At 43.7% G+C, this 18926-nt stretch overlaps 1 pseudogene; it reads left to right on the plus strand.

Annotated features, from left to right (window-relative positions):
• Nucleotides 1-1201: 1201 nt before the first annotated feature.
• On the plus strand, nucleotides 1202-1728 carry LOC102393641 (annotated as a pseudogene).
• Nucleotides 1729-18926: the final 17198 nt, after the last annotated feature.

Consider the following 18926-nt stretch of genomic DNA (forward strand, 5'->3'; position numbering starts at 1 on the left):
CCTGTAGCATGAGCTGAGCTTGCATCCTTAGTGCTCCTCGGAGCACTGTGGGCTCCGGGCGTCTTGGACTCTGCCTCCCCGGAGGCCCGCTTCTCACCCAGTGACCTGCTGAGGCCTCCCGCTCCGGGGCGCCCCCTCCTGGAAAGACAAGGAGCGGCAGGAAGGGAGCCGGTGCGGAGGGAGATGGGTGAGTCCAGGCCGGCAGGCAGGCGCATCTGAGAGACCGGAGGAACTGGCACGCTTATTTTCATCGCGCTGGTGTCGCTGCGTCTCCCGCGGCACCACGCTGCTGTCGCTCCCTAAAATAACCTCGTTCTACAGGAAAAGGACAGATGAGGTTTAAATTTAGCAACGGTGGGTGGGAGGGGGTGGGGGAATGCAGACTCTGGGATGTGATGGGGCTGGCTTTCTCATTGAAGGAATTGGAAGCCGGTGATGCCTGCCTGAGGATTCTCACCCACAGGATAAGGGAACGTCCAGCCTGAATGTAATGTCCAGTCTCGAAGACCTGCCCTAAATATCCGAGGTTCTCACCCCAAGTCTTCAGTCCCACCCACCTCCCCAACAGACGTGATCTTTTCCCTTAAACAGCTGAGTTGGGGTTACGCTGCCATTTCTCCATGGGCTTCTGCGTGGCTGGTTCTTTGGGAAGAGGCTAAGGGCAAAAGCAGAAGTTGAGAAAACCCCTGATTTTCAGTTAGCCTAATAAAGGGAGAGGAGTCTTCCTGGCCTCAGGGCGCCACAGACAGGGAGAAGTCCAAACGGCACAGGAGCTGTGGAGAGACGGTGACGTCACTTGCAAACGACAGAAGGGCAAAGGCCCAGGGTACCAGGCCCAGGCGACTCAGCTGCCTAGTCCCCCTGCAAGTCCGGCGGCCCCCCACAGACCACCCAGCCAATGACCCTCCACCTCGGGGCCCTGCTCTTCCTGCATCATCTTGCTGTTTTGAGGAAATTCCAAAGCACAGGGGGCACTCCTGCCAGGGATTGGATGGGGAGGAGGAGTAAGGGAGGAGGGAAGAGGGATTGAGGAGCCCCCACCCCCACCCCCACCTCCCACCCCCATGTTTACATCTCAGCAACTTAGTGTTCAGTCTTGGTCTTCAGCTTCTCTAAGTGATGGCTCATTGGCTGTCAAATGAATTGCTTACTCCAAGGGTTCAGTGAGGCTTCAATAGGATCACTTTTTCTGACCCACGCCATGAACAGCCTAGGGGAGGCTTGCACCAACATGAATCGCGTGCACCCACCAGTACTTCAGTCACTGGTTTGCCAAGAAGTTCCTCAGGGCGCACTGCTCCAGGGACCCATGCATTGACCTCTTCAAGCACTACCATCAGTGTGTTCAGATCAGAAAGCAATAAAGGAGAAGGAGATTCCTGCTGAAGGACTGGAGTTCATGGGTCATGGCAAAGAAAAGCCTGAAAGCTCTTCTTAACCTTGACAGTCACCTTGAAAATGGACATCTCAAATCAGGAAATTGAGGACTCTGGTTCTTGTCGGTTAGAACTGAAGATGGCATTGATTTGATTAATTTGGGAGGGAAGAGTTTCCTTCCCTCCTTGATATTTTTCTCTCACTTGTAAAAGATGATAAACTGTCACTCTTTGCTTTGAGATTTCTGGCTTTGGCATCTCAGCAGGAACTCGGTGTTCTAAATAATGGGATTTTGGGGGATTATGGTTGTAATACTTGGTCTGGGGTCAGTTTTAAATGTGTCTTGTATGAAAACACTCGTAACCTTGTCAGGATGTCTAAGATTGCCTGACCTTGAGTCATTCTTTGAAGGACATTACAAACACTCTCCTGGGGTTATTTTTTCTTGGAAGACACTGGTTAAGATCTCTTTTCTCTGAGGGAACTAGTGCTCCAGTAACGGTTCCCAGCATAACAGTTGTAGTCAATGCTTGGGAGCGCAGTTTTATTTTTATGTACTAATTTAACTGTTAAGGTTTCTGGTGGACTGGGTTAGCCAAGAGGAAGATGGATTTCAGTCTTCCTGTTAAGACAGTTCCCTATCTTAACAAGAGGTGTCAGAGCTCATATTAAGATGCAAAAGCTTCATGAATGCTGCATTTCACAGTTCATGGTGTAGTTCAGGAATTAAAATTCTTGAAGTGGCTATGGAGAAAGATCCTCAATTACAAAGATTTGGTGCTGCCAGCTTCCAACCTATGTCAATGAATTAAGTCAAGCCGTATATCGTAAAAATGCCAAAATGCTGCCTATGATTAAATGGGGGTGGGGTGGGATGGAAAAGAGGTTGCTTTATTTGCCTTGTTTATTCACCCTGCCCTGTGATGCCTGTAATCATGAAAATGGAATAAATTGTAATATTTAGTTTAAAAAAAAAATCACTTTTTCTGACGCAACTCAGAATCGGCATAATATACGTGAGCTATCATTATCGTTAATTATTGGGAGATGGGCAGGCGATGAAGGGGTCTTTAAAACATGGCCTCTAGGGGATGGCAGGATCGCTGAAATTCCTTGCCCCTCCGCCACTGCCCCCAGACTCTGGCAGCATGGCTTGTAGAAAAAAAACAAATGGTGATTGTATTTATTTCTAATGTGTATTTATTTATTTTTTTGACTGTGCTACTCAGCATGTGAGATCTTAGTTCCCCCGATTATGGATGGAACTCTCAACCCCTGCATTGGAAGCTCAGGGTCCTAACCACTGGACTGCCAGGGAAGTCCCCGGGCTTGTGGTTTTGAACAGGTGCTTTGGAGCTAGACAAGCCTGGGTTTTTCTTCACTTGGCAGCTTACAGAAGGTTATTGTGGCCAATGCCCATGGGAGAGTGGCTATTTTCATAGTTTTCAGGCTGATTTAAATAAGCACAGAGTTTTTTTTAAATAGGCGGCGGATCTTAGCCACAGGAGTGGCTAAGATCTCTATAAGCAAGAGCTCACTGGCTTTCAGGTGCTGACTTCATGGTCAGAGGTGACCTGGTACTATAGATAAGGCAAAAACAGAGGTTAGTTCACCAATAGATGGTCTTTGCTCAAAATGAGCAGGATCTTAGCTATAAATGCTTTCCAGGTAAGACTCTGGTGGATGGAATAGCTTTTTGTTCTGTAGTGGTTTTCAGTCAGAATTTAGGTTGAGCTCAGACCTCAAAAGGAGCTGAGTTTCATGTTTCACTCCTGACTGTGTGTCCGTGAGCCTTATGCAGGCCCAGGTAGGCCATACCTGTCCTTGTGAACTGTGTAAGTGAGGGACAAGGGAATGAAATGTGGAGAGTTCAATATCTCAGGTCATTAGGCTTATCCACAAGCTCTCAAGAGATACCCACAACTATCTCCAGGTAGCTCTGGAATTGTAACCTTTATCATCCTTTGGTCAAGTATATAGTCCTTGGCTAAGAATTTGAATTTTGGACTGTGGTTTTAGCTACCAAGGGTGGTATGTTTTTTTCCAATGAAGATATCAAAAGGAGTGAAGATCGCTTATTTAACAGAGGATATGCCATTTTCATGGAGAATGTGGCTCAGATGATAAAGCGTCTGTCTACAATGTGGGAGATCTGGGTTCGATTCCTGGGTTGGGAAGATCCCCTGGAGAAGGAAATGGCAATCCACTCCAGGACTAGTGCCTGGAAAAGCCCATGGACAGAGGAGCCTGGTAGGCTACAGTCCATGAGATCGTAAAGAGTCGGACACGACTGAGCAACTTCACTCACTCACTCACTCATGCCATTTTCATGTGAACATAGAAAAATAATTGAACTTATTACCCTTATATACAAGGGCTTGTGAAGGCAATTCAAGAGGGCAGTGTCTGGAATATTCTGAGTCTAAGAAGCATGCTTGCTCAAGGAGTCAAGAAAGAACTGCTTAAAAACAGCAACAACAAAATAACAATATAGGATTTGACCTTTCTCCTGGAATAAGAAAGGTGAAACTTTTGAAGGAAAAATATTGGGTTGGCCAAAAAGTTTATTCAGAGTTTTTGTATAATGTTACAGAAAAAATTCGAATGAACTCTTTGGCCAATGCAATGCAAGGCTGATTGAGCTGGAGGAAGATGTCGATTTCTTTGGAAGAAAGGTCTGTGGTCTTTAAAGACAGGCTAGGCACATATGGGAGGAGTGTGAGGTCTTAGAGGTCAGGCAGGTTTGAAAAGGAATAGGAGGTTTATGCGGGTGGGTCTGATGACCCTTAATTAGAGGCTTAGAGAAAAGAGGCCATTGACAGGATCAGGTTAAAAAAAAGGGTGCTCAGTTGCATCTGACTTTGCAACTCCATGGACCTCAGCCTTCCAGGCTCCTCTGTCTATGGAATTTTCTAGGCAAGAATCTTCCCCACCCAGGGATCAAACTCATGTCTCCTGCATTGCAGGCAGATTCTTTATTGCTGAGTGACTGGGAAAGCCCCCAAAAGAAAAATACAGTGGATTTAATAAGTGAAGGAAATTCGCTGACCTCTAGGTGGGAGTGTGGTAGCAGTCCATCTACCCAAGGTGGGATAAAGATGCCCTGCTGCTGTGAATGGAGAAGGCAATGGCACCCCACTCCAGTACTCTTGCCTGGAAAATCCCATGGATGGGGGAGCCTGGTAGGCTGCAGTCCATGAGGTTGCAAAGAGTCGGACACGACTGAGCGACTTCACTTTCACTTTTCACTTTCATGCATTGGAGAAGGAAATGGCAACCCACTCCAGTATTCTTGCCTGGAGAATTCCAGTGACGGGGGAACCTGGTGGGCTGCCGTCTATGGGGTCGCACAGAGTCGGACACGACTGAAGTGACTTAGCAGCAGCAGCTGTGAACTGTGAGCTAGTCCAGCTAAAAGCTCACCCTGCGGTCAGCAGAGGTAACTCCACCTGGAGAAGTCTCAGTAAGTTCACGGGGGTGGAGGTAGGGGGTTACTGTGACTGCCTGTAGCCCCGGAGCTCTCCTGCTCTGCTCTTCAATCTGACAGCCAATTGTTTACGGCACTAGTTTTTTGACCTACTAACCTCAGCCTTTCCAACAAGGTCAAACTGGTCTCCTGAGGAGGTGTAGAATTTAGTATAGAGACTGTGAAGTAATTGTAATATCTTGATGTTAAGGTAAGCTTTGTGTTTCCAACTTGAAATATCTGTTAATTTCAGAATTATGATTTTTAGTTGAAAGGTATAAGACACTGCTCAAGTTTATAAACAAATAAATAAATAAACAAATTTAAACAAACAAAAAAAACAAATAAAGTATTAGAACATTTAAGAGAAATCAAACAGTAGAACATAGTGAATTAAGTACTTAGATTTACAAGAGCTGCATATGTTATAAGAATGATTTTGTGAGTATTTTTAAGTCTACCTTGTCATGCAATTGAAGTGCACAAGGGGGGAAAAATCAGATATATCAAGCATATGAATATGGTGTAAAACAGTTATGGAAATTTTACTAACTTTGTAGATGAAACTAATTGCTAAAGAAGTGTAAATCTGTTCAAGTTGATTTAAACATCAATCAAAGAACAAGTAGAAGCAATTAAAAAAAATTAGTACATTTAGAAATAGAATTTCAAGATTTGTAAGTTGAATGTCAAGGTTTGAGCAAAACTGTGTTTTATACTCACAATTTTAATAAATTAAACATTAATTTAAACCCCAGGTAACTGGTAATAGACTTTTCTATGCACATCAGACATCACAAATATTCACAATTAGGGGGTATTTGTGGAGCTGGTATTAGTGATTGGGTCAGAAACTGATTGGAGAAGGCAACGGCACCCCACTCCAGTACTTTTGCCTAGAAAATCCCATGGACGGAGGAGCCTGGTAGGCTGCAGTTCATGGGGTTGCTAGAGTTGGACACGACTGAACGACTTCATTTTCACTTTTCACTTTCCTGCATTGGAGAAGGAAATGGCAACCCACTCCACTGTTCTTGCCTGGAGAATCCCAGGGACGGGGGAGCCTGGTGGCCTGCCGTCTATGGGGTCGCACAGAGTCGGACACGACTGAAGCGACGCAGCAGCAGCAGCAGCAGAAACTGATGGACCCAAAGAAATCTTTGGAGATGGAGAAGGCATGGCCCAGACAAGACAGGGTGTGCCAGAAGGGCACTCCCATCCAGGACACAACTGAGTGCTGTGCTGTGCTAAGTCGCTTTAGTCGTGTCTGACTGCAACTTTATGGACTGTAGCCTACCAGGCTCCTCTGTCCATGGCTGTCTCCAGGCAAGAATACTGGAGTGGGTTGCCATTTCCTTCTCCAGGGGATCTTTCCCATCCAGGAGAGGGTCCCTCAGATCTGCAGTACAATTCACAAGAGAAAAACTGAAAACTAGATGATCGAAACAGCCCTACCAACCTCTTGGTTGGAAAATCCTTTCAATGGAGTTTAATTTCATCATCTCTGGTACAGCCTCACAATGGTAACCAGAAGCGTGGACTGTTGTAGAGATCGTCAGCTTCTCACCAAACCTTAGTCCAACCCACTGTAGGCATCAGCTAAATTATATTTCCCAGCCTCCTCTGCTACTAAGGTGGTCAAAAGGCTGAGCCAATGGAGTGTGGGCTTGACATCACATCAGCCTCCTGATTGGAGAATCCCTTCAACAAAGTTTAATTTCATTGTCACTGGCATAGCCTGACCCTGAAATCAATATTTCCCCCATTATTTATTTTCTCTAATTACTTCTAAACCTTTATTTTACTATGGGATTTGGCTGCATAGCCACAGAGTCTCTCACCTGCAATCCTGAAATCCACAAAATTTTGAAAACCAAAAGTGTTTTTAGGTAGTCTAATGCCAAAATTCATCCTGCCCTGAACAGGTGAAACTATTTATAGACTTCCTTTCAAAGTAAATATTCATATTTTTCCAAAGAAGTATTTTAATTAATTAATTTGATGCTTTTGAACTGTGGTATTGAAGAAGACTCTTGAGAGTCCCTTGGACTGCAAGGAGATCCAACCAGTCCATCCTAAAGGAGAGTCCTGGGTGTTCATTGGAAGGACTGATGCTGAAGCTGAAACTCCAATACTTTGGCCACCAGATGCAAAGAACTGACTCATTGGAAAAAGACCCAGATGTTGGGAAAGATTGAAACCAGGAAGAGAAGGGGATGACAAAGGATGAGATGGTTGGATGGCATCACTGACTCAATGGACATGAATTTGAGCAAACTCTGGGAGATGGTGAAGGACAGGGAGGCCTGGCGTGCTGCAGTCCATGGGGTCGAAAAGAGGACACAACTGAGCGGCTGAATTAATTTGACTGTGCCAGGTCTTAGTTGTGGCAAATGTGATCTTTAGTGTTGGCATGTGGGATCTGTTTTTTTTTTTTTTCTTCAGTTGAGGCATGGAAACTCTTAGTTGCCGCATGTGGGATCTAGTTCCCTGAAGGGATCAAACCTGGGCCCCCTGCATTGAGAATGAGAAGTCTTAGCCCCTGGACCACCAGGGAAGTCCCCAGAAGAAATATTAATGTGCTTGATTCTGAGAGGCTGTCCCAGAGCTGGTCAGGGAAGGTATGTAATTCACATAGACTGGTGTATAATACATAGCCTATGTTTACCTCAATAAAATCTCCAGAGATCGGGATACTGAAACATGTGCTGTGCTGTGCTTAGTCGCTCAGTCATGGCTGACTCTTTGCGACCTCATGGACTGTAGACCGCCAGGCTCCTCTGTCCGTGGGATTCTCCAGGCAAAAATATTGGAGTGGATTGCCATTCCCTCCTCCAGGGGATCTTCCCAATCCAGGAATCGAACCAAGGTCTCCCGAATTGCAGGCAGATTCTTTACCATCTGAGCCACCAGGGAAGCCCTACTGAAACATAACTGGACCCAAGAGTTTAAGATGAAGGAATGTGGACCTGAGCAAATATACGTATCTGGATTGTATTATGTATTATTCCAAATTCTGAAACACTGCTTTGCTTGGTCCAGTCATTTTGAATTAGAGACCCAGGCTGTATCCATCTGTGCCTCAGCCGTTTCCAACACAGGATTTCCAAGATCACCGTGTACGGTTGGCTGTACCAAGCTGGAAAGAGCAAGTATCAGAGGATGGCATGTTGGGGGATTTCACAGACCAGGCCTGGAAGGGGTGATTATCATTCTGCTCAGTTTCCATTAGCGACTGTCCAGTCATTTGGCCACCTACACAGCTGGGGAGGCTGGGAAATGTAGTTCAGCTGTGTGGCCAGGATGAGGTGGAGTGTTTCAGTAATCAGCTGGCAGTCTCTGCAGCAGTCCATCCTCCTGGTGTTTTGGGTGCAATATCCATTTCACCCTTCTTCCCACATGGAGAATACACACCCCTCCTTCCCAAGAGACACATTCGAGTCCCATCCAGGATTTCTAGATGGTGAATAGTCTTCTCCATATGACTCTTCATTGTCTGGTGACTTATGAGCTGAAGACACAAGTGATCTGAACACTGTCTCTTCCCCACAATCTTTGCCATGACTGCACTGGAGTTCAATTTTTTTGTTTGTTTGTTTCCAATTTGGGAATATTATGGCCTTCCCAGGTGGTGCTAGTGGTAAAGAATGCACCTGCCAAGGGAGGAGATGCAAGAGACTTGGGTATGATCCCTGGGTCAGGAAGATCCCTTGGAGGAGGAAATGGCAACCCCCTCCAATATTCTTACCTGGAAAATTCCATGGACAGAGGAGCCTGGTGGGTTACAGTCTATGCGACCACAAAAAGCCAGACATGACTGAGGGACTGAGCACTACTTGGGAATACTATAGGCAATGCCATTGTGTACATTTTTATACCTGTGTACCACCAGACATATATGTGTAAGAGTGTTCCTAGGTAAGCATGATAGAAGTTTGGTCATGTATGCCTTACTGTGTAATGATAAACTGACTTTTTTTTTGTTTGTTTTTTGGCCACACCATGTGGTATACAGGATCTTAGTTCCCTGACCAGGGACTGAACCTGTGCCCCTTGCAGTGGAAGTGTGGAGTTTTAACAACTGGACCACCAGAGAAGTCCCTTGACAAACTGATTTCTGCTCAGTAAATCAATTTATCTGTTTGTCAGTACATTAATTTATCTGTTCTTGTATCAAATACCATATTGTTTATAACTCTTAATATCTGGTGAAGCAAATTCTCTCACCTTGTTCTTCCTTGTGTGTATCTTTATTACTGGTTCACAGGGTTAGAGTATGCTTAATTTTGTCTTCCAAAGTGACTATACCATTTTGCATTTCTACCAGCTATGAATGAGAGTTCTTTTTGCTCCACTACCTCAGCAGCATTTGGTGTTCTCAGAATTTTAGATGTTGGCCATTCTAATAAGTGTGTCAGTTCAGTTCAGTTCAGTTGCTCAGTCGTGTCTGACTCTTTGCGACCCCATGAATTGCAGCACACCAGGCCTCCCTGTCCATCACCAACTCCCAGAGTTTACCCAAACTCATGTCCATCGAGTCAGTGATGCCATCCAGCCATCTCATCCTCTGTTGTCCCCTTCGCCTGCCCCCAATCCCTTCCAGCATCAGAGTCTTTTCCAATGAGTCAACTCTTTGCATGAGGTGGCCAAAGTACTGGAGTTTCATAAGTGTGTAGTAGTGTATTATTGTTTCAATTTGCATTTCCCTAATGACATTTGATGTTGAGCATCTTTTCACATGCTTATATTCCATCTGTATATCATCTTTGGTAAGGTGTCTCTTCAGATCTTTTGCTCATTTTAAAATTGGGTTGTCATCTTCCTATTGAGTTTTGAGTGTTCTCATATCTTAGATGCTTCTGTTCTGCAGCTTAGTCCTGTCTGACTCTTTGAGACCCCATGGACTGTAGCCCACCAGGCTTCCCTGTCTGTAGGATTTCCCAGGCAGGAATACTGGAGTGGGTTGCCGTTTCCTTCTCCAGGGGATCTTCCTGACCCAGGGATCGAACTCAAATCTCCTGCATTGACAGGGGGGTTCTTTACCACCGGATGCCACTCCTTTATCAGACATGTGTTTTGCAAATCTTTTGTTCTAGTCTGTGGCTCATCTTCTCATTTTCTTGAAGTGATACTTTTTACAATCAGTGAATGCCTTAGGGGCCTCGATGGAAGTCAGGTTGGGAAGCTGGGTGGGAGCAGACTCTTTTAGGATGCTTCTAAGGGCAGGAAGTGTTGTATGTGGTGCTGGTGGTGGGATAGGAAAGGTTAAGGCCCGGGAGCAGGATTTAAAGGTGATGTAAGTATCTGGTCAAGGCTTTTTACCAGTGTAAATAGTAAGGAATTAGGGAATTAGCATAGGGGCTTGTGTTTGATGCATATTTACTGAAGTACTGAATTAAAATGGACGATGACACTGGTTTTTACATAGGACATTTGACATTATTCACTGAATGACAGTCACAGCCTAACATCACAGATTTTCTAGATGGAGGCCTTTTAGATATCTAACGAGTTCTATCTCCCCCAGGCTGTAAATGAGAAAATGAGGGGTCAGGTCAAAGTTACTGCAGCTCATAGACAGTGAATATAACCAACCAGCAGGAGAATTGTGATTCAAATCCAGGTTTCATACTTTTAGCTAGTGCTTATTCCAAACAGCAGTGCTATAATTTTGTTTCAACTGTCAAGCACATTTTAGAAAACCCAAGCCTATTGTATTGATCCGTATTTTTGCTTAGTGTATTCTTTCTTCTTTTATGATGTTCCAAGAGTTTTTCTTAGAGAACTCCTTTTAGCCCTTCATTTAAGGCAGGTCTGTGGTGACAGATTCTCTGTAGTTTTCCTTTATTGAGGTTGTCTTGATTTTCCCTTCTTTAGAAAAAGAATGTATGTATTTATTTAGCTGCTCTGGGTCTCGGTTGTGGCCATGTGGGTCCCTTCACTGTGCTTCATGGACTCTCTAGTGGTGCCTTGGCTCAGTAGTTGCAGCACGTTGGGCTCAGCTACTCCATGGCATGTGGGATCTTAGTTTCCCGACCAAGGGATCAATCCCACGTTCCCTACACTGCAAGGTGGATTCTTAACCTCTGGATCACCAGGGAAGTCCTGATTTTCCCTTCATTTCTGAAGGATATTTTCAATAGTGTGGTGCAGAATCATGTCTCCTGAAAGATGTCTGTGTCATAATCCCTGGAACCTATGGATATTTTAGGCAAAAGGGGAATTAAGTTTGCAGAATCATTAAAGTTGATAATCAGCTGATCCTAATATGGGGAGATTATCCTGGATTATCCAAATGAGCCCATGGCATTCACAGAGGTCTTTATAATTAGAAGAAGGAGGCAGAAAGGAGAGAAAGAGGGGTGGTAGTGTGAGAAGAACTTGGCATGAGCTTGCTGGCTGAATGGAGGATGGAGGGAGGAGGCCATGAAACAAATAATATGGGTAGCCTCTAGTGTCTTGAGAGACAGGAAACAGGCTTTCCCAAGAAGGACTAGAGCTCTGTTGCTTTTGGCTTAGTGGTAAAGAAAACACCTCCAAGGCAGGAAATACACAGAAGATGCGGGTTCTATCCCTGGGTCTGGAAGATCCTCTGGAACAGGAAATGGCAACCCACTCCAGAATTCTTGTTTGGAAAAATCCATGGATAGAGCAGCCTGGTAGGCTGCAGCCCATAGAGTCTCAAAGAGTCGGACATGACTGAGGATGCACGCACAAACATTCAGATTACCTTAATTTGATCCTGAAAAGACCCATTTCAGGCTTTTGACCTCTAGGATAGTAAGATAATTAATTTCTCGTATAGGCAAGATGTCATTTTCCTCTGGTAGTTTTTGAATAATTTTTCTTTGTCTTTGATTTTCTGAAGGTTAATTTTGATGTATCTTGGTATATTCCTGTGGGTTAATCCTGTCAGGGCTTTGCTTAGTTTCATAATCTGTAGGATTATGTTTCTTGGCAAATTTGAGTTTTCAGCCATTATTACGTTGACTATTTTTTTCAGCCCTGCCCTCTTTATCTTCTGGGACGGTGATGATACAAACATACAAACATTAAATCTTTTGTTATAGGCTCAAAGATCCCTGAGGCTCTGGTTCTTTTGTTTTTTCTTTCTTTTATTTTCTTTTTGGTCTGATTTTTTTCTGTTGTAATTTCTATGTTTTATCTTCCAGTTAACTGATTTTTTTCCCCCTGTGTCCTATCCATTCTACCATTGAGCTCATTTGCTCAGCTTTTAATTTGGTTACTGTATTTTTAAGTTATAAAAGTTTTCATTTGTAATTTTTATGTATTTGCTTGTTTGAGCATATTTATTATGGCTGCCTGAAAATAACTCTAATATCTCTATCATCTCAGTGTTGGCATCTATTGGTTGACATTTTTCATTCAGTTTGAGATCTGCCTGGTTCTGGATATGATGAGTGATTTCTTATTGAAACCTGGATAATTTTTGCCGTTTGTTATAGACTCTGGATCTTCACTTTTTAAAGACTGATTCATTCATTTTTAGCTGCAATGGGCCTTCATTGCTGCTCACTGGTTCTAGCTGTGCTACTCTTCTTTGCGATGTGCTGTCTTCTCACTGCAGTGGTTTCTCGTGTTGTGGAGCACAGGCTCTGGGTGTGTGAGCTTCAGTAGTTGTGGCACATCAGCTCAGTAGTTGTGGTGCAAGGGCTTAGTTGCTCTGTGGCATGTGGGGTCTTCCTGGACCAGGGATTGAACTTGTGTCCCCTACATTGGCAGGCAAATCCCCAACATTTAGTCCACCAGGGAAACCCTGTGTCTTCTGTTTGACTGGGTTTGAATGGGTTATTTTTACACCACTTTTGCAGGGAGAGGAGGGGCACTGCCTTATCATTACTGCTTGGAGATTGAAGTCCAGAGTCCCCATTTGGCCTTTGTTGACACCTGAAGGGCTGGGGCTTCTCCTACTGCTGGGCAGACCATCCCACTGGTCCCCACTGACACTGCATGGAATGGGGAAGAGCCTAATGACTGGTCTGTGGGAACAGGCTCCCCACCTGGCCTCTCTGGCATACTCCAGCATGGGCTGTCTTGTTGCAGTCTCATGAAGTTGGGAGTCTAGGTTTCCCTCTTGGCTTTTGCTGGTGTGGATGTGAGTGGCTCCACAGTTTTTCAGTGGGCATTTGGCTGGAACAGAGTGTTTGTTTTCTGTTTATTTATTTATTTATTTTTTTGTGTGTGTATGTGTGTAGACTACCCCTTTTCTGGTTTTTTGACTAGATGGCAGACTTTATCAGAGCTTATTTTTTGGTCTATGCATGCTGGTGTTTCCAGGTTGCTGACCCCCCTAGCATCGAGTCTGGGATGCACAAGGTAAAAAAAAAAACCCATGGAATTCACTACCATCTTGTTTGTTAGGTCCTAGACAGTCTGCTTTCTTTTTTCCACCTTTCAGAATTCTTCTTATGTTTGTTCTACATATAATATCCAGGGTTTTCAGTTGTATTGAATGGGAGAAATAGAGAAAAGTATGTCTATGTCATCTTCTCCCAAACAGAACTCATCCTCCAAACAAACAAGTCAACATACAAACATATTATGTATTTGTGTATGCTATAGATGTTTAGGAAAAATCCTGAAAAAGGAGCAAAACCACTAATTTGGGGAAATACTCCTAAGTCAAAAAACCTTGAATTGTTTTTTCCTTCCTTCCATTCTTTGGGGGAAAAAGGATCAAAGATTTTCTAATTGGATTTTGGCAAGGGTGACAGACCTCTTGCCTGGTGGCTCAGATTATAAAGAATCTGCCTGCAATGTGGGAGACCCAGGTTCAATCTCTGGATTGGGAAGATCCTCTGGAGAAGGGAATGGAAACCCACTCCAGTATTCTTGCTTGGGAAATTCCATGGACAAAGAAACCTGGTGGGCTACGGTTTATGAGGTCACAAAGAGTTGGACATGACTGAGCAACTAACACACACACACACGGGTGACAGATTGAATCCTCCCTGTTTTGCTAAAAATCATGATTCTGCTCCAAGGAGAGATAAAGGGAATATGCACAGTCCTTATTGCTGTCTGAGAGGAATTCCCGGCTATATGTCCAGGCGATAGAGTTAGGTATCCAAATGTGCATTGGGTTTATACCCAAACTTAAATTGGTAGTGCTGGCTATATCTAGATTTCATTACTCGGAACACTTTTAAAGCAAACTGAGCTTTGTCCAGGTATATTAGATTGAGACAGATAAAGCTTAGATGAATCCAGGTTTTTGATGGCTCCATCTACACAAACAGCTTTCTTCCCTTGCCCAGTTGTCTCTACCAGTGATGTCAACTGAGGGAGAAAGGATCATGGGTAAACACACTCAATAAGCCCTTCCAACTGTACATATGTGAAGGCTGTACCTTGATTTGCAACTTCCAGAGCATGGACATTTCCATTACACTGCATCTTATGTCATCAAGCTGGTTTTAGTAAAGGTAGAGGAACCAGAGTTCAAATTGCCAACATCCGCTGGATCATCAAAAAAGCAAGAGAGTTCCAGAAAAACATCTATTTCTGCTTTATTGACTATGCCAAAGCCTTTGACTGTGTGGATCACAATAAACTGTGGGAAATTCTTCAAGAGATGGGAATACCAGACCACCTGACCTGCCTCTTGAGGAACTTGTATGGAGGTCAGGAAGCAACAGTTAGAACTGGACATGGAACAACAGACTGGTTCCAAATAGGAAAAGAAGTACGTCAAGCCTGTATATTGTCACTGCTTATTTAACTTATATGCAGAGGACATCATGAGAAACGCTGGGCTGGTTGAAGCACAAGCTGGAATCAAGATTGCTGGGAGAAATATCAATAACCTCAGATATGCAGATGACTGCCCTTATGGCAGAAAGTGAAGAAGTACTAAAGAGCCTCCTGATGAAAGTGAAAGAGGAGAGTGAAAAAGTTGGCTTAAAGCTCAACATTCAGAAAACTAAGATCATGGCATCCGGTCCCATCACTTCATGGGAAATAGATGGGGAAACAGTGTCAGACTTTATTTTTCTGGGCTCCAGAATCACTGCAAATGGTGATTGCAGTCATGAAATTAAAAGACACTTGCTTCTCCTTGGAAGGAAAGTTATGACCAACCTAGACAGCATATTAAAAAGCTGAGACATTACTTTGCCAACAAAGATCCGTCTAGTCAAGGCTATGGCTTTTCCAGTGTCATGTATGGGTGTGAGAGTTGGACTAAAAAGAAAACCGAGAGCCGAAGAATTGATCCTTTTGAACTGTGGTGTTGGAGAAGACTCTTGAGAGTTCCTTGGACTGCAAGGAGATCCAACCAGTCCATCCTAAAGGAAATCAGTCCTGGGTGTTCATTGGAAGGACTGATGTTGAAGCTGAAACTCCAATACTTTGGCCACCTGATGTGAAAGCATCATTTGACGGTCATTTGAAAAGACCCTGATGCTGGGAAAGATTGAGGGCAGGAGGAGAAGGGGACGACAGAGGATGAGATGGTTGGATGGCATCACTGACTCGATGGAAATGGGTTTGGGTGGACTCTGGGAGTTGGTGATGGACAGGAAGGCCTGGCGTGCTGCGATTCATGGGGTCGAAAAGAGTTGGACATGACTGAGCAACTGAACTGAAGTGAACTATGTCATCAAAAAACCAAAGAATCAAACCAGATAAGGAAATTCCTCTTTTCCAACTTTTCTCTCAACAAAAAGCTACAAAGTAACTCAACATCTACAAAGTAAGGACATTCATATACCCAAGTGAAGTTGTGAAAGAAATTAGTTGCACAGTGAATGAGACAATAAAAACTAGATAAGAGTGTAACTTGTAACATTATCAGTCGAAGCAAATGGCCTTGGGGAATCCATGACACAGGAGACAACTTCATCTTTAAAAATGGGTTGAGAGTGTTCACTTGTGACTGAAACAGCATCATCTTGGGAGTATGCAGGTCCTAAGTTTTGTCTCATCCTCTGTCGTCCCCTTATCCTTCTGCCCTCAATCTTTCCCAGCATCAGGGTCTTTTCAAATGAGTCAGCTCTTCCTATCAGGTGGCCAAAGTATTGGAGTTTCAGCTTCAACATCAGTCCTTCCAAAGAATATTCAGGATTGATTTCCTTTAGGAAGGACTGGTTGGATCTTCTTGCAGTCCAAGGGACTCTCAAGAGTCTTCTCCAACACCACAGTTCAAAAGCATCAATTCTTTGGCACTCAGCTTTCTTTATAGTCCAGCCCTCACATCCATACATGACTACTGGAAAAACCATGCCTTAACTAGACAGACCTTTGTTGGCAAAGTAATGTTTCTGCTTTTCAATATGCTGTCTAGGTTGGTCATAACTTTTCTACCAAGGAGTAAGCATCTTTTAATTTCATGGCTGCAATCACCATCTGCAGTGATTTTGGAGGCCCCCCCCTCAAAATCTGACACTGTTTCTCCATCTATTTGCCATGAAGTGTGGGACTGGATGCCATGATCTTTGTTTTCTGCATGTTGAGCTTTAAGCCAACTTTTTCACTCTCCTCTTTCACTTTCATCAAGAGGCTCTTTAGTACTTCTTCACTTTCTGCCATAAGGGTGTGTCATCTGCATATCTGAGGTTATTGATATTTCTCCCAGCAATCTTGATTCCAGCTTGTGCTTCAACCAGCCCAGCGTTTCTCATGATGTCCTCTGCATATAAATTAAATAAGCACAGTGACAATATATAGCCTTGACGTACTCCTTTTCCTATTTGGAACCAGTCTGTTGTTCCATGTCCAGTTCTAACTTGCTTCCTGACCTCCGTACAGGTTTCTCAAGAGGCAGGTCAGGTGGTCTGGTATTCCCATCTCTTGAAGAATTTCCCACAGTTTATTGTGATCCACACAGTCGAAGGCTTTGGCATAGTCAATAAAGCAGAAATAGATGTTTTTCTGGAACTCTCTTGCTTTTTCGATGATCCAGCGGATGTTCGCAATTTGAACTCTGGTTCCTCTGCCTTTTCTAAAACCAGCTTGTACATCTGGAAGTTCACGATTCACGTATTGCTGAAGCCTGGCTTGGAGAATTTTGAGCAGTACTTTACTAGTGTGTGAGACGAGTGCAACTGTGCAGTAGTTTGAGCATTCTTTGGCATTGCCTTTCTTTGGGATTGGAATGAAAACGGACCTTTTCCAGTCCTGTGGCCACTGCTGAGTTTTCCAAATTTGCTAGCATATTGAGTGCAGCACTTTCAAAGCATCATCTTTTAGGATTTGAAATAGCTCCACTGGAATTCCATCACCTCCACTAGCTTTGTTCATAGGGACGCTTTCTAAGGCCCACTTGACTTTACATTCCAGGATGTCTGGCTCTAGGTGAGTGATCATACCTTTGTGATTATCTTGGTCGTGAAGATCTTTTTTGTACAGTTCTTCTGTGTATTCTTGCCACCTCTTCTTAATATCTTCTGCTTCCGTTAGGCCTATACCATTTCTGTCCTTTATTGACCCCATCTTTGCATGAAATGTTCCCTTGGTATCTTCTGATTTTCTTGAAGAGATCCTTAGTCTTTCCCATTCTATTGTTTTCCTCTATTTCTTTGCACTGATCACTGAGGAAGGCTTTCTTATCTCTCCTAGCTATTCTTTGGAACTCTGCATTCAAATGGGTATATCTTTCCTTTTCTCCTTCGCTTTTCACTTGTCTTCTTTTCACAGCTATTTGTAAGGCCTCCTCAGACAGCCATTTTGCTTTTTTTCATTTCTTTTTTTTTGGGGGGATGGTCTTGCTCCCTGTTTCTTGTACAATATCATGAACCTCCATCCATAGTTCATCAGGCACTCTGTCTATCAGATCTAGTCCCTTAAATCTATTTTTCATTTCCACTGTATAATCGTTAGCAATTTGATTTAGGTCATACCTGAATGATCTAGTGATTTTCCCTACTTTCTTCAATTTAAGTCTGAATTTGCCAATAAGGAGTTCATGATCTGTGCCACAGTCAGCTCCCAGTCTTGTTTTTGCTGACTGTATAGAGCTTCTCCATCTTTGGCTGCAAAGAATATAATCAATCTGATTTCGGTGTTGGCCATCTGGTGATGTCCATGTGTAGGGTCTTCTCTTGTGTTGTTGGAAGAGGGTGTTTGCTATGATCAGTGTGTTCTCTTGGCAGAACTCTATTAGCCTTTGCCCTGCTTCATTCTGTACTCCAAGGCCAAATTTACCTGTTACTGCAGGTGTTTCTTGACTTCCTACTTTTGCATCCCAGTCCCCTATAATGAAAAGGATATCTTTTTTGGGTGTTAGTTCTAGAAGGTCTTGTAGGTCTTAATAGAAACATTCAACTTCAGCTTCTTCAGCATTACTGGTTGGGGCATAGACTTGGATTACCATGCTATTGAATGGTAATAGAGATCATTCTGTCACTTTTGAGACTGCATCCAAGTACTGCATCTTGGACTTTTTGTTGACTGTGATGGCTACTCCATTTCTTCTAAGGGATTCTTGCCCACAGTAGTAGGTATAATGCCATCTGAGTTAAATTCACTCATTCCAGTCAGTTTTAATTTGCTGATTCCTAAAATGTCAACGTTCACTCTTGCCATCTCCTGTTTGACCACTTCCAATTTGCCTTGAATCATGGACCTAATATTCCAGGTTCCTATGCAATATTGCTGTTTACAGCATTGGACCTTGCTTCCATCACCAGTCACATCCACAGCTGGGTATTGTTTTTCCTTTGGCTCCATCCCTTCATTCTTTCTGGAGTTGTTTCTCCACTGATCTCCAGTAGCATATTGGGTACCTACTGACCTGGGGAGTTCCTCTTTCAGTGTCCTATCTTTTTGCCTTTTCATACTGTTCATTGGTTTGTCAAGGAAAGAGTACTGAAGTGGTTTGCCATTCCTTTCTCCAGTGGACCACATTCTGTCAGACCTCTCCACCATGATTTGTCCATCTTGGGTGGCCCTACATGGCAGAGGATGAAATCGCTGGATGGTATCACTGACTCAATGGCCATGAGTTTAAGTAAACTCCAGAGTTGGTGATGGACAGGGAGGCCTGGCATGCTGCAGTCCAGGGGGTTGCAAAGAGTCGGACACGACTTAGCGACTGAACTGAACTGACTGAATGGAACTGAAG

Source organism: Bubalus bubalis, chromosome 4, assembly GCF_019923935.1.
Source record: "Bubalus bubalis isolate 160015118507 breed Murrah chromosome 4, NDDB_SH_1, whole genome shotgun sequence".
In the NCBI taxonomy this organism is placed as follows: Eukaryota; Metazoa; Chordata; class Mammalia; order Artiodactyla; family Bovidae; genus Bubalus; species Bubalus bubalis.